We start from the raw sequence: 15,377 nt of genomic DNA on the forward strand, positions 1-15,377 counted from the left end.
CCTGTACTTAACTGTACTTAAATGTACAATTCTTCCAACAATACAAAGTGGATGAGTAGCGTAAAGCGCGCGTGGTGACTCGTTCATTAAGGTTAGGCTACACAACTTGTTTGAGGCGCGCCGCGCGCCTCCGTTCTATCAGGGCTATTAAGGTGATTAAGTTGTTTATTTGTGTTACAGTGTGGTCAGCGTGATAACCGCACATTACCGTGTCTCCTCATACCGAGAAGCTAGTCTGGCTGGAAACCATCTCGCCTTGGACGCGCAGGGGAAATAGATCCCTGACATGAGCGACTAACACCATTGACTAACAACAACACACATCGGCGGATAAACCGCACTGATCCCTGAGTGACCACCTGTTTTCTGCACAGACCAACCGGTAAGCGCTTAACTTGACTGAGGGACAATACAAGGGAATGCTGTTTGTATACGTCTCCAACATGTTTATCAGATGTCTCTTCATGTGAATATTGCCGTTTGGGCGACCGCTATATGCATAAAAGCGCGTTAGATATGACAGTGCTGCAGGGGTCTTGGAAATCTTTTAGTCATAGAGTTATAATCCAGTTATAATCCAATCACTTTATAATGTAGTTTAACCACTGAAAGGGGTTGAATGATTGTTAAAAAGAGCACCGAATCACAAACAAACGAGGTACTTTGAGGATCCAAATCCACTTTCATCTCTTTGTGCACACTCGTCCTTTTCTTCTTCTCATCCTTTCATTCAGACTCTATCTCAGTCGCCCATTCCCCTCATCTCTCGCTCAGGTTATTTTCCTGTAATCCAACGCAGAACTGAATTCGCATTTGAAGCTGCGTTACGCAATTGGTGACACTTGGTGAGGATGTAGTTTTAGGCGCGCTCAACCTGCGTGTGTTTCGTGTGGAGCAAATCCCTCTTAAATGACAGATTAGAGAGAAATTGTTTTGTGATGTGTTGGTTATACATTTTAAAAATAGATTTTTTGTTGTTGTTGGCCCTATGTTTCTTTTCTCTAATTGTTATGAGAGGTTAATTGCTTCATATTGTCATTCCTAAAATGTCTTGCTCAGGAATTATTAGTCACAGAAAAATTTTCCAGTTATGCTAGATATTTTGTCCTTTGCGTGTCCTTGCTAGTACACTACCAACGACACACACACGCACACATAATAATACCAATAATTTGACCAACACACCCAAACAAGCAGGGAGAGACTTACTGTTTTAATGAGCAATTATACTGCCAGATGCCTTTCTAACCCTTGTTTGGATTGAAGGAACTACATCAGCCCAAGGAGATCTATGATGTCAGAGCTGTGACGTTACAGGCAGCAGACTGGGGAAAATATAAAACTGTGTAATGCTTTTAAAAAACCCTCAGAAAAATACCCAATCACCTGGGTAGTTTCACAGAACATCTTTATTTGTGCTATTGTTTTATTTTCTTTCAATCGGTTGTTTGGAAGTGAGTGTAATTCAGTCCTTTCGAAAGTGTCTTCATTGCTATTATCCATGATAAAGTTAAGTGTTGTTTTGCTGCATGGGCTGATATATAGAGTGAATGCTTCTGTTTATGACTCTTTCTTATGAACACAAAACAGATATTTTTAGAGTCCACATAACGCAAGTGGATAGATCCCTCAAAGTTGACGCTTCAAAAAACATGCAAAACAAACACAACGGTAATCCATATGAGCCCAGTAATCAATATCTTCTGAAGAGAAAAATAAACTTTTTTTAATTTTAAAACTTTTTAAACTATAAACTGTCTCTTCCGGCCAACTGTCAGCATGCTGTGTGTTTATTCAACAATATTATTGACTTGACTGCACTGACGCTATTGGATGAGAACTGAACTGAGCTGGATGATGACATCACTATGATGACATCACTGTTTTCTGCTGAACTGCTTTATAGATGATTATGAACTAATAATCGATGATCTTTACAATGGAACTGAATCAACACTGAACTGACTTCAGCTGAACAATGACACTTTTTTTCTTTTTAGAGCTGCCGTGCAGCCGAAATGAACTGTTTGCATCGTTGAATCATTTTCCTGTTACCACTGTAAAGCTGCTTTGAAACAATCCATATTATATAAAGTGCTATAAAAATAAAGGTGACTTTACTTGTGAAACTCGCATGGGAAGTGACAGTCCTCTGTGCTTCCAAAGCACTTCCTCACAAGTTTCTGAAATATATCACGCTTTACAATGTGTTGACAAGCGAACGCATGTATGACAGCTGGCTGGAAGCAGTGGTTTATAGTTTAAAAAAGTTTAAAATATAGTTTTTGTAGGATCTCACACATACCTATTGTTTCACTTCAGAATTGATTCATCAACTGTGGTCGTATGGATTACCGTTGTGTTCGTTTTGCATGGTTTTTGAAGTGTCGGCTTGGAGGGGCCTATCAATAGCACTTGCATATAGAATCACAGAGATGACTTATTTTTCTAAAAATCTCAGTTTGTTTTCATCTGAACTCAGAAAATCATATACATCTGGCATGACACCAGGGTGAGTAAATGAGTGAATTTTCATTTTTGGGGTTGAGGATCCCTTTAAGAAAGGAGATAACTTCCTTTCGAGTTCTGATATACTGAAGTCTTATTGAACCATCCCAGTTAAGTACACCAATCATATTTAAGTGCGCGAAAATGGCGGCTGACTCAGCAGCTATACTGTATAAGGCAGTGCTGAACGCCATTGCCTCAGAATCTTTATCCTTCAGACACTTGCTCAGACAACTCACCTACTGACGCAAAGTCAAGTGAATCGAACTCGAAAGAGAATGTCTCCGGTTACTCAATGTAACCTCGGTTCCCTAAGATGAGGGAATTAACTTGCTGCTGTGTTACATTGTATCTTATGAGCTCCACTCTGCCTTCAGTAGAGATTCGGATGCAGTGGCATTCAGTGTCACCTTAGGTGCTGCTTTCACACATTTGAACGCCATTGGCCAGTGTACTTAAACTGGCGTGATTCAAGGCTTCAGTATTTCAACAGGAAGGAGTTTCCCCATGGCGTCAGCTACTGAGACAATGTCTCATTCCCTCATCTCAGGGAACCGATTTTATGTTGAGTCACCAGAGATGTTTCAGTAGGAAATATTTAAATACAAGAAAGAAAAATGTGCTTGTCTCCACGTTAATGGTTTAGTATAACTAATACTAAACTATTTCAATTGATCTTATTATGATACTTGTAGTCAACCTGCTCATTGGAAAAATGTGCCTCTACCTAAATTTTGGCAAAACATACCTATGTTACAATTTACCGCAGTTTCCATCTGAAATGACTACTAGTAACAGTAACACACCAACAACTTTTATTCTTGTTTACACAAATTATGATTACAGGGGAAGATTATTTTTAGCTAACGTTGTCATCACTCACTATGAAAGTGTTGTGAAACGTGTAAAAGGCAATGTCATCACATTGACATCTTTCTAGTGAGCTTGGGTTGTTCTCCAAATGAGCGAAGGCTAAAAGTTTCTCAAGCTGCTCTGCTATTTATTTAAGACTAGGCAAGCTTTTTCTGGTCCAGGTCACATTTTTTATTAATATGGATCGTAAGTGTGCCAGGAAATATGTCTTATTTGACCTGCGGGATTGGTGGTTGGAGTGAGCGAGGGGAAGATGTAATTAAAATAGATGGGTTGAGGAAATTGAGATTGGCTAAGAGAGGCTAACGTTATGGAATCACTTGTCAAAACCAGCACTGTCATTAGTCATACCTATTCGTGCGATAAGCAAGGCACCAGCAGGTTATGTGTGGTGACAACCATAGTGCTGTTGAATATTTTGTGTTTATAATAGAAACAGGAAGCACTCAAGGTTGTGATAAAATCATAAAATGCTCAGCATTCTTACTTTTTTTGTCAGGTGGTATTATAGGCCTATCTTAAAATGATATCCAGTATAGTTCCAAATCAATCTAATGAGGCAAACAGAGCTGAAATATGCATGTATAATCCTTAACTGATAGCATTTAAGCTGGTTTATGACACAGACCCTTCCAGAGGTATTTGTTTGTTTGTGGTGTAGATTAAACCTAATTCTGCACCAAATCCCTTATTTAATTACCATTGACAGTTTAATAGCTTTTTCTATTGAAGCCCTGAAATCCAAAGGTTAAATGAGCATTTGCTGAAGATGTGTCAGTTTCATGAATGGAATTAGTTGTGGAGCTAAAATCCAATGTTTGTGCTTGAAAATGTTTGTTTATTACCTCAAAAACCTTTTCTAAATATCACAGTATATACTTACAAAAGAGTGGTTAGATCATTAATACCTTGTGCAGAATTCATTGCCAGGGCAAACATCTTTACTCCCTCTGTGGATTATTATTTGACATGGTTCAAACTATTCTTGATCAGACATCACCTGACTCCTCAAACAGGAAAATGTGTTGGAAAATTTACTGACTGGTGTCAAACATGCAGAATCAGTAGCTGAATCGTTTCAACTAAGTTTTTCATTGTTACAGTTTAGTTTGCATTTTATATTTCTTTTATATATTATTTCCAGTAATCATAGTTAAAGGGATAGTTCACTAAAAAAATGAAAAACTACTCAACCTCATGGTGGTGATTGCAACTTCCTGAGCAAAAGATTTAATCCAGTTCAGTTTGTTTTAACATTTGTCAGACACAATTCAGTTTTAGCAATATATCTTAAAAACCAGGTTTTTATACATTTTAATATATTTTTACCTTTGATGCCATCCTGGCATGGTGTTCAACCGCAAAACAAACTTATCCTCTTGTTATTCCAAATCGGTTGTTCTGTTGAACACAAAAGAAGATGAAAATTATTTGAAAAATACAGTGAAAGTCAGTGGCGTCCAATTTTGTATTGCCTATCCACTCATAGGAACATCTGAAATGGTAGGCTATGCAATATCATAAGAAGTATCGATTAATTGCACAAAAGTTAGATGGCCACTACTTGACTGAATGAATAGTGCTCTGCTGTTTCCTACCAACCAATGCGATTTCATTTGAGTCCATCTTTGTAATCAGTAACATCACATCTCGCCTGTGGGATGTCTTTTCCACACTCGCACAGGTCAGACTATTGTTATGCGTGCTTGATTAAAACTATCATTTATTTTTTATTAATAATTCTTTTATTTGTGCTATTTCAGTAAAAAATTAAATCAATAACTAAATAGTTTTTGTATACGATAATAAAATTGATGGTTCATTTCTTTAGATTATTGATGTTCGTGTCAAAATCATTGATGGAAGGGTAGGACAGAGGAGGAGATGGATGAAGGAGGGGTGAATGCAAAAGTGAGAGATGATCTCTGATTATCTGATGAGGGGAGACAATCTCTCACCTGTCATCTGATAAAAAAAGTGATGTGCAACATCTGACTGAAGAGGGAGAGAACATGAGAGAAGCATAGAAGAGTGAGAATGAGAGGTGTGAAGAAGAAATCTATGTATGAGGACGGGAAAGAGAAAGATACGAAAGGGAGGCTTTTTTTTTATAGGTCAGATATCTCCCAGAGGCTCTTGATGTTAGATACCACTCTCAGACATTCTGGAGAGGGAAATCTTTTGAATTGGGGACCTACATCTCTCTGACAACCCTTAAACAGGAACACAGACCTCTGAGACTGCAGAGGAGCACGCAGTGGCCCCAAAGGAGAATTTGGACACTTAATAATGCATGAATGTCATTACTTTCAGGGTATGAAATGAACATTTTCACTCACTGGCCAATTTGGCTACTCAATTTTAACTCAAAGTTAAGAGTCATTCAGAACTTCTTAAATCCAAAACAAAAATATCAGAAATAAACTAGGTTATTAAATAGAATTTACTACATTAAATATATTTATTATAAAATCTGATTATGAATTATTGAATAGCTTTCCATTTTATGACAGTCAATATTTGTGGATAACATAAAAATGAAAGAGTAGTACAACAAACTGAATCCTATAGGCTACCTAGTGTATATTTTATTTTTAATAAATCAAATGTAAATTCATATCCCAGTTACACTTAATTTCACATAAATTAATATAAATGTGACTTCACATTTTCCTGGTTAAGTAAACATTACAACATTACAATTATATTTTGCATTTTTACATTAACAATGTTATTCATTTTCTATTTATTAAAACCAAGGATAAATCTCATCAAGTTGGTGTTTTTAAGCATTTTAACATTTATTCCAAAACAATAACTAAAGGGAGTAATAATTTAAATCTACAGGCTGTAACTTTTTTGTGTTCAAAATGTATATAATAAGCGAGTACATCATGCGTCATCACTACGACACACACCTTATGGCATTGGTCCTGCCTTTTGTTCACACAGGGACTGATCCCACACAGAAGGCACTCTAACAATTCTATGGCAATTTTCAGGTATCAATGCTCTGTGTGAAAGGGCCTTTGGTTAACTGACAGCGTCAGAATAAAGATGCTAAAGGGCATTTTTGGCGTCTGTATAGTGACATGCAAAAGTCTTGGATATGTGGCACTTATCAGATGCCTAGGGAGTGGGAACAAGTTGAAAAAGTGGTTTCTTCTCTTTTCCAGAGTACCGGAGTGTTATGCTGTGTTTTGCTAATGTTAGAGGTTCTGATAGCAATGGCATCATCCACCACAGTTGACTTTCACTGACATTTTAATTTCACATACATAGTTAATTTCAAACCCTGATTACATTACATACAACATGTCAAGCCAAGTGACTGCAAACAAATGGTGCTAGAGTTTTTCTTAGAACTTTCTTTTATTTTTTATTGGTTTAGCCATCTTTGCAATGACTTTTAACCAGCTGGTGTTCAGGTGAGTTTTAGTGAATGAGTCATCACATTTCCTGTGAATGACTCATCAAATTTTATATGACCATGATTCACCAATATTAGACAACCTGAACATTTTGTTTTTACCTAGTACAATACATCTATATATGTGTTTGTTCTCTGTTTATTTAAAATAAATGATGCTTCTTCATACGGTCCTTTCAATGAGCATTTCAGATAATCTTTTTGGTTTTGTAGTTCGTATACTCATCTTACAGCATTTCTACTCTGCCAGATGCTGTCTTCCACACCTCCAGATGTTTTCTTGCATCCTTTTATTCATCTTAATGAAATATGATGTTCACAGACCTTTGCCACTGTGAGCCCAGATGTTAAAAGACAGAAAAAATATTAGATCATAATGCTCTGAGGGAGATGCAGAGATTAAGTGTTAGAAATATCAAACAAGAGGAAGCAGAGATATATGTTTATCAAAGGGAAGCGTGGAGGAGACAACAATGTGAAGTATGGGTTTAGCACTTGTAGCCACTGTCCACTTGAGGACATTTTTGTTTGACATTAGCAAGCTGTGACTCTGAGCGTGGAACTCAGCACGGAGGCAACCATTTGGGGCTGCAAGGATGTAAATTGCTCATGGTTAGATGCCACTTTGAAAACCGTGTGTGTATGTGTGTGAGTGAAGTATACCCTCCTACTGTCTGCTAATGTCATGCTGTCTGTTTGGCTGACGACGCTCAGCATGGTACAGTTCTGCTCTGCCTCAGTGCCGCGGGAACCGTCCAACAGTGACGGCAGTTTTCAGAGCTTTTACTCACAGAATGCGAAAGCCTCTGAGAGCTCTGAGGGGTTTTAAGGAGCAGAGATGAACTCGCTTCTGTGGAGAAGTTTTGAAAGTGGATCTAAAGTGACAGAGTTTTGAAGCTGAGGCTGACATCTCTTTCTCTGCTGGATTCTGAATGAGCTCATGAGTATTTTTAGATTTCCTGTTGACTTTTTTGGAAGTAATCTAAACAATATGTTTCTGCATATATTAGCATATATTTAATTAGAGAATGGAATTATGGCCCATTTATAATGGTACACTGTACCCACTAAGCACACATGCTTTGTCAAACATCTGATACTTTTGATAAACATCTGATAAACATATTTAAAAGTGCTTATTCACGTACATTATAAATCCCAAATGTTCTACCGAAAGCCTAAGTGGAGTGGGGGCCATGTTTGACTTTTTTGTGACATCATTGCTCAGTGATTCCTTAACTCTTGAATATTAATTAGGCTGTGCTGACAGCTATTCATTTTAAGTACTTATTATTAATAAACAAAGCCCACATTTTAACGTTTGTTTATTTTTTTACGCAAACTTTTATTGCTGTGCTAAATATTTAAATGCACACATGGCTGAAATTACATCTAAAATAAGTTTTGATGTAGAGATCAATAAATAGTCTGTACCAGGAATGTACATTTAAGTCAACATAAGTATATTTTAAAGGCAGCCCAGTTTAATGACAAAAACGTGCTGCTGCGTAATTTTTGCAAAATTATATTTCATTAGTTCTCTTATGTTTCAAAGTGAAATGTCTAGTGAGTGATGCTAAAAGCACATTGATATGACTGTGACAATATTTTATTGAATTAGATGGTGCACATTTTGCGGCAGTTCGGAAATGAAATGTCTCCAGACCTTTACCTTAAACCTAACCGATAGTCTAAGCAAAAGCAAATGCAAGATAAAATGCATTTTCTGAAGCAATCTTGCCATTCCCCCCCCCCCCCCCCCTGGTTCTACAAGTCTTTGAGTTCTTCCTTTGAATTTTGTGACTCGTGTGGGACTCATACTGAGTGGTCCGCATCGCCAGTGCAATGCAGTGCAAAACTGAGCAACTTTACTTTGCCGGAAAAGCCTGGTTATCAAAGTTTGTTAATATACAAACATTGAAATGTATTAGTTTACAAATCATGCAACATATTAAAAATGTTTCTAGGTTATAACAAGATTTTTCAAGGAATAGCACAACGTTTTTATTAATCGATAATCTGCCTCTGTAATAATCATTTGTGTGAAACTGAATAAAAGTTGTTGGTGTTTTACTGCCACTAGTGTTCATTTCAGAAACTTTCAATTGGAAACTGTATAGGTACCACACACTTTTTGGCTTTGCTATTGGTTGAATAAAGAAACAACTCTGTCACTAGAAGCTGCGTCACCATGACAATTACCAGCAAGCAACACTCTAAAAAATGCTGGGTTGTTTTAACCCAAATTTGGGTCAAATATGGACTAACCCAACCGTTGGGTTAAAAATGTATTTTGAAAATTTAACCCAACGGCTGGGTTTGCCCTAGCCTGGCAAGCCAGACCTACATCAAGATGTTAGGTCTGAAAACTCACCATAGACACGGCTCAATCCGAGGGGCGGGATAAACGGCTGTCTTTCAAATTCCCTCTGCACGCAATAGGACATCGCTTAAACCAACCAGAGTGTTTTCCCAACAGCGGAGCTGAGTTGATAGATTCAACTTTTGCCATATCTGGCCGGCAAAACGACGAACACATCTTCCTTTTTTTAAGAATGACTTAAGTGCCGTTCTTTGCTCTTTTCTTAAAGAAAAACTTAACTCCAAGTCCTCCAGGGTCGCGGCCAAAGCCGATTCGAAAGACTGTTGTTCTCCAGCAGCAGCAGCTCTTCTTTGTTTTCAAGTAGCAGCAGGTAACCGTCGCAACTCTGTCGTCATTATGTTAAGCCCGCCTCCGCCTACTCTATACACGACGTGATTGGCCTGACCCAATTTAGATTTTTGCAGCTAGAAGGTATATTGAGAGTTGCTAGACCCCCCTGGCTGTGAAATACATTTTGTTGCCGCTAGGGTGCGTCTAGATTTCTAGGCTAGGTTTGCCCATATTTCACCCACATTTGGGTTAAAACAACCCTGCATTTTTTAGAGTGAATAGTTGTCATTTCACCGTATAGGTTAACTATAGACCTGATATAGTCCGGCTATGAATTTGGTTACATGTCGTTTTTGCCAAAATAACTTGTGAGATGTATGCTATTCCATCATGTAAGTAAAGTAAACAGTGATTACAAGGTGTTTGGTTTCATTTCTTCACTCATTTAATTTATTTGTTGTTTCTAATTGATGACTTGTCTATTTTTGGGCCATGGTTTAGCTCAAAATTCTTTTGAGTGTTTACATTTTTGGATGAATCATTGTCAACTGACGACACTAGTTGACTCTGCATATTAAGCTGGTAAAAAAGAAGGTACATTAGAGACACATCATTTTAATATCAGCCAAGTTCAGAGATGAAAGTGTGGAGGACCCCATGACAAACATGACATACACCCTACAGTATGTGTGCTTTCAGGGTTAGTTAACTTCTGATACTAGTCATGTCCATATGCATGTCTGACAGATGAGAGATTCTCAGCCTCAAATGCAAGAATTAGCATTATCAAAAGTGGCCGTTATCGCTGCATGTTGCTTTTACATCACCACCAGCAGCAGCACAATCAGCATTTGCAATTACTATTTTCAGTGAGGAAGCCACTGTATTCTGCCCTCAGTCCCTCCCTCCCTTCATTTTCTGTACATCATTTCACACATTATGATAGTCTTATTTAAATGAGAGTCAGATGAATGGTAGTGCACTAATGCACTAATCCTTTTTTTCCAAGCGAGCTTGATATTTTCACAGAGAATGTCACCATTGCAACATTCAACAATGTGTTTTATCTTTTTATATACTGTGTGTGTATAACATTGACCAGAACATCTATTGAGAGATTCATTGTTTTCTTTACAGCAGGGCTCATTTCTTTTTAGCAGTGAGATCTTTTTATCAGCAATATCAGAACATGTATTTTTGTCTTTATCTGTCTTCCCTTTGTTTCTTCCTCTCTATTTCACTTCCCCCTCATTTTTATGTTGTTTTGTTCCATTCTGTTCCGTTGTTCTGTGATTGTGTTGATACAGTTGTTAATTGGAAGCAGTGAGGTTTAATTATTTAGGCTCAGTAATTAGATCCCTTCTCTGTATATCAGCATACTTACAGGATACAGGATTTTTGAGGACTTGTACAGTGCCAGTCTTGGGTGTTAAAGTGTCATCTGTTACCTCAGAGGCATTTCTGAACAGATGCAGCTTGCTGGATGTGCCCTGTGTGTGTTTACATCTGGCAGAGTGTTGTTTTGCTTTCTTTTTGGCTGGCAGCCTATGAGTGTGAGTTTATATAAATGTCCAAGTTTGTTCAGATATGTGTGTGTGTATGTATGTATGTGCTGAAATGGAACATTGCATGATTAATTTATTGAGGGACAAGAAGCAGTGCAGTCCTGTGTTGTCTCATTGAGAGATTCATTGTTCATTGGTGGAAAGAATACAAGTAAAGGATGATATACAGTCATCCGGGAATTATCATAAAATAAACATCAGTGTGATCATGACATGAAGCTACACACACCAAATAATTGTATACATTACCATTTTAAGGGTCTTTTTTTTCTTTTATTTGATCAAAAGTGACAGTAAAGTCTTTTACATTGTTACAACAAAATATTTTAGAGTAAATACTGTTCTTTTGAACTTTCTATTTATCAAAGTATCTTGTAAAAAAAAAAAAGTAAGTAGCAACTGTTTTGCATTGCATTGATAATAATAAGAAATGTTTCTTGAGCACTAAATCGGAATATTAGAATGATTTCTGAAGGATTATGTGACACTGACGACTGGAATAATGACTGCTTACAATATTTATATTGTAATATTTCTCAATATTATTGTTTTACTGCGTTTTGATGAGCATAAGAGGCTTCTTTAAAAAAACATTTTGATAAAGGATCAACCCCAAACTTTTGAACGGTAGTGTACATGGACATGAAATATTGATTTGAGTCTGAATTACTTTATAATGTGAGAAGAAAGAGACAGCAGAGTTATGCAAAAGTCATGATGCCAGCAAAGTGTAGGTGATAACTGCCAAGGATAATATTAAACAGTCAAAAACACTTTAGCAGTTATTGAAAAAATAATATCTCTTTAGTCAGATTAATTTAACACTGTAACTGTACTCCATTTGTAAAGACGGGAGATATTCATCTAACCCATTTGAAGGGTTTTTCTCAGAAGGTTCCCGTGGACCTCATTTTCTCAGCCCTTCTCAGAAGGTTGAACTCGGTTCGAACAGACAGTTTCTTTAAGAAGGATGGGACATAAGAAGGTCAACATTGGTCCAGAAAAATATACTGCGTCTTAAATAAATTTTAATGCAGTAGAATAAATCTAATGCATTGCCAGCCATCCAAACACCAAAAGCTCTAAGAATATAATGTGACTGACATTGATCAAATGTTGGGTATCAGTTTCTTTGCCTATGGGCTGGTAATAATGACATCAGGTTGAAGAGCATATTATGGTATGTTCGGTGAATCGAAGATGAAGCTCAAGGTTATCAGATATTGAAGAGCTGACATGAATCGAAGGCAGAGACACTCATGTGGAAACAGACTACCTAAGAGCCTGTCTCCTTTAGCTCTCCCTGGAGCCATTCAAAATTTCAGTGGGATTAGTATTAATATAATGATTGAATGAGAGGATGAAGTTAAACCTTGTATTATGATTGCTGTTGTGGGATTTATCTACAGAGTTAGGTCAATGCAGCCAGTCATTTCATTTTCAATACCCTGCCCTTTCTGTTCATGAGCAGAAACATTGAGATGCGAATGGGGGAGCAGTGCTTGGGGACAGACTGAGAGAGAGAGAGTAATAGTGTGTACGCTTATTTGAAGGGCACTGTGAAGCCATAACCTTTACCTTTTTATAGCATATTAATCAGGGAAAACGGCAAAGGCTGTAAACTTCTGGCGTCTCGAAGCTGTCAGTTCCCCTCCAGTTGCTAATTGATGAGCTTGTATCCGTGTAGAAGTTTGGCCATCAGTGATCTCCTGTGAGCCAAGACAAGGGAATGTGGCCCGTACACTTCATCAGTCAGAGGACTGCTGAATTACTGCTGTTCAGGGTGAGATGCTGTGAATACAGTCCAGACTTACTGCATATTATCACACAGCCCTCTGGAACACTTGATTCAGATTGGTCAATTGTGACATTCTGTGGTCAAGTATTTTTTGTATAATAAACACTTAACTGTCTAATTAATGGATGCATGTTATTTTGGTAGCATGTCATTATCAGCCATTAGTAGAGATTTTTAATTTAACATCCATTCTGGCTTTATGTAAAATGGTGCATGATCATTTCCCCAATTTTTATATTTAAATCACATTTGCCGTCAATGCTCACTTAAAGTGAATCCTTTAATAACATTGTTGAATATAATCTTTAATTACTAAATATATTTTTAGTATAGAATTTCAATACAGGCCATTTAATGGTAATCGGCCATAAAATGAAAATAATTATTGACTTATAGGTATCAGCCAGAATTTTAATATCAGTGCATCTCTAATTATTTAACTAACTAATTGTCCCAGGCGACTGATTCTCCTACTTAGTTGCGAAGGAACTTACTACTCTGCAGTCTCTTTCTTCTCATATAATAAAATTGTCTCAATTCAAATGAATATTTAATGTCCATTTATTTATTTATATGGTAAGTTGCCATGTAATAAGTGGCTTACCAAGCTTCAAGAAAAAAAAAAACTATCTAGAAGCTGGAATGATGGCTGAGGATCTGATGAGAAATCAGGCTTGGAGCTTTTTGAGTTAGACTAAATTAAAATGGGATGAGGCTGCTTTATCTCCTCTAAACTTGGCACCTTCTTTCTCACTCTCATTCTATGTTACTTTCATTTTTACACCCCATGTCTTTTTAAAGAATGTCTTTTTAGCACTCACTCTCTCACAATTCTTTCTTTTTAAACTATTGGTGTCATCTCACCAACGTCAGCTCCTGACTTTCCTTAGTACATGTTATGAAGTATACTTAATTAACGTTCAGGTATATTTTTAAGTATACTTTATGTTGTAAGTATACTAATATCAGTGTACTAAATTGGCCCACTTTTTAGTGAACAAAAGTTACTATATATTATTTTAGCATTTTAAGTATACTACTTTGTTCCTATTTAGGTATTATTTTTTATACTTGAAATACCTCTAACTGTACTTTAACTCTTTCCATTTTAAAAACATGCATCCTTTTTATCAACACTTAAATGTAGGTAAGTTTCATAAAAAAAGAGCAACTGAGAAAATCGCATTTTTGTCAAAGACTACGCCGAATCAAGATTCAGAGCGATGATAAAAACACAGGTGTAGTAGATCCATCAACACTCTTAAAGCTTAACAGTTATTTCCTCTTCCTGGTTCGACATTTAATTCGGTAACGTTAGGCAGTTTTGATTTAAATGCTGTTTAATTTTTGATGATCGCGTTGTTTTACATTTGCGTAAGCAATCTTTCTATCACTAGTTTCTGCTTCTTCTCCACATTCCTACACTACCAGTGGACTCGCCAACAGAAAATTCAGATACTCAGAATTAGTAACACATTGGTTTTCTTTATAAATCAATATTTTCAAACAATGTAAGTTTATAATACAGTATGTAAAACTATGTGAAAAAAGTATTTAATAGGCTACTCAATCACAACTACAAGCCAAGTATACTTCTGGTGAATTTCAGGACACCTTCCCTCACACTACAGTTCTAATGTCATTCTCACCACTCACAAATCCTTAACTTTTCTCTTTGTAATCCTGTGTGTTGAAATATACAAGGTCAATTGTTTATCAATATTGTAATATGCCTTCAGGACTGTTCTAGCACCTGTTGTTAGCTGGACCATCAAGACTGGGACTGATCAATTGTCTTATCGGCCATGAACAATGCAGACAGTCAGAGGAATAATGAGGATTCAGCAGTAGTACGCAGATGACTGGTCCCAATGTAATCAATTTAACACTATAGTGGGAAAACTGTATTTCATACCATACTTTTATACAATGATTCAGTATATAAATATTCTGTTTTTAATCTTGCTCGACCAAAATATGAAATTTGCATGACAGTATCATAAGCAGGGGTTCTCAATCCTTGAACCTCGAAGTTCGAGAGGCACGATTCCAAGGTAGGATGGCATCGAGGCACATCCGAATCCGAATGTTCTGTCCCCTTAGATACCTTCCTCTGATCGATTTTAAAGGCAGCATAGATATATCTTTGCTTTGATATCCCACAATTCTCTGCGTTCCATTGACAGTTAAGCTAAAAATAAAGATGGCGTCTGAAAGTTGTGGTTGGTGGTCAGTTTGTGTGTAAATGTATGTTTTTGACCGTTTTGTAGAAATTAGTATTGTAGCAATTAAATATTCGCTCAGTTATCATCAAAGCTCTCTCTATTTAGTTGTAGATCATTAAACTGTTATGCTGCCTCAGAAGTCTGTTTCGTGAGGTACCTTAGTTAGTTAGTTTTAGTTTATTTACCTTTGTGCGCAAATGCTGCCTGTGTTGTTGCGAGGGAACAAGTCAGCTGTCTAAGCTTTTGGACGCAGCCCTAGAAAGTTTTTGACAGGAGATTTTAATTTTGAGAAGGTTGCATCTAAACTCTGAAAAGTGGACCTTGA

The 15,377-nt window shown here is 36.9% G+C and overlaps 1 protein-coding gene across 1 annotated transcript in view; it reads left to right on the plus strand.

The window, feature by feature from the left end:
- Positions 1 to 307: 307 nt before the first annotated feature.
- slc8a4b (solute carrier family 8 member 4b) overlaps positions 308 to 15,377 on the plus strand; it is a gene marked incomplete at its 3' end in the record, with an annotated part of 75,566 nt that continues 60,496 nt past the window's right edge. Inside the window, exon 1 of the mRNA XM_081393041.1 lies at positions 308 to 382. The remainder of the gene's footprint in view (positions 383 to 15,377) is intronic.

The sequence above is a fragment of the Scardinius erythrophthalmus genome (genome assembly GCF_964197995.2).
Source record: "Scardinius erythrophthalmus genome assembly, chromosome: 2".
In the NCBI taxonomy this organism is placed as follows: Eukaryota; Metazoa; Chordata; class Actinopteri; order Cypriniformes; family Leuciscidae; genus Scardinius; species Scardinius erythrophthalmus.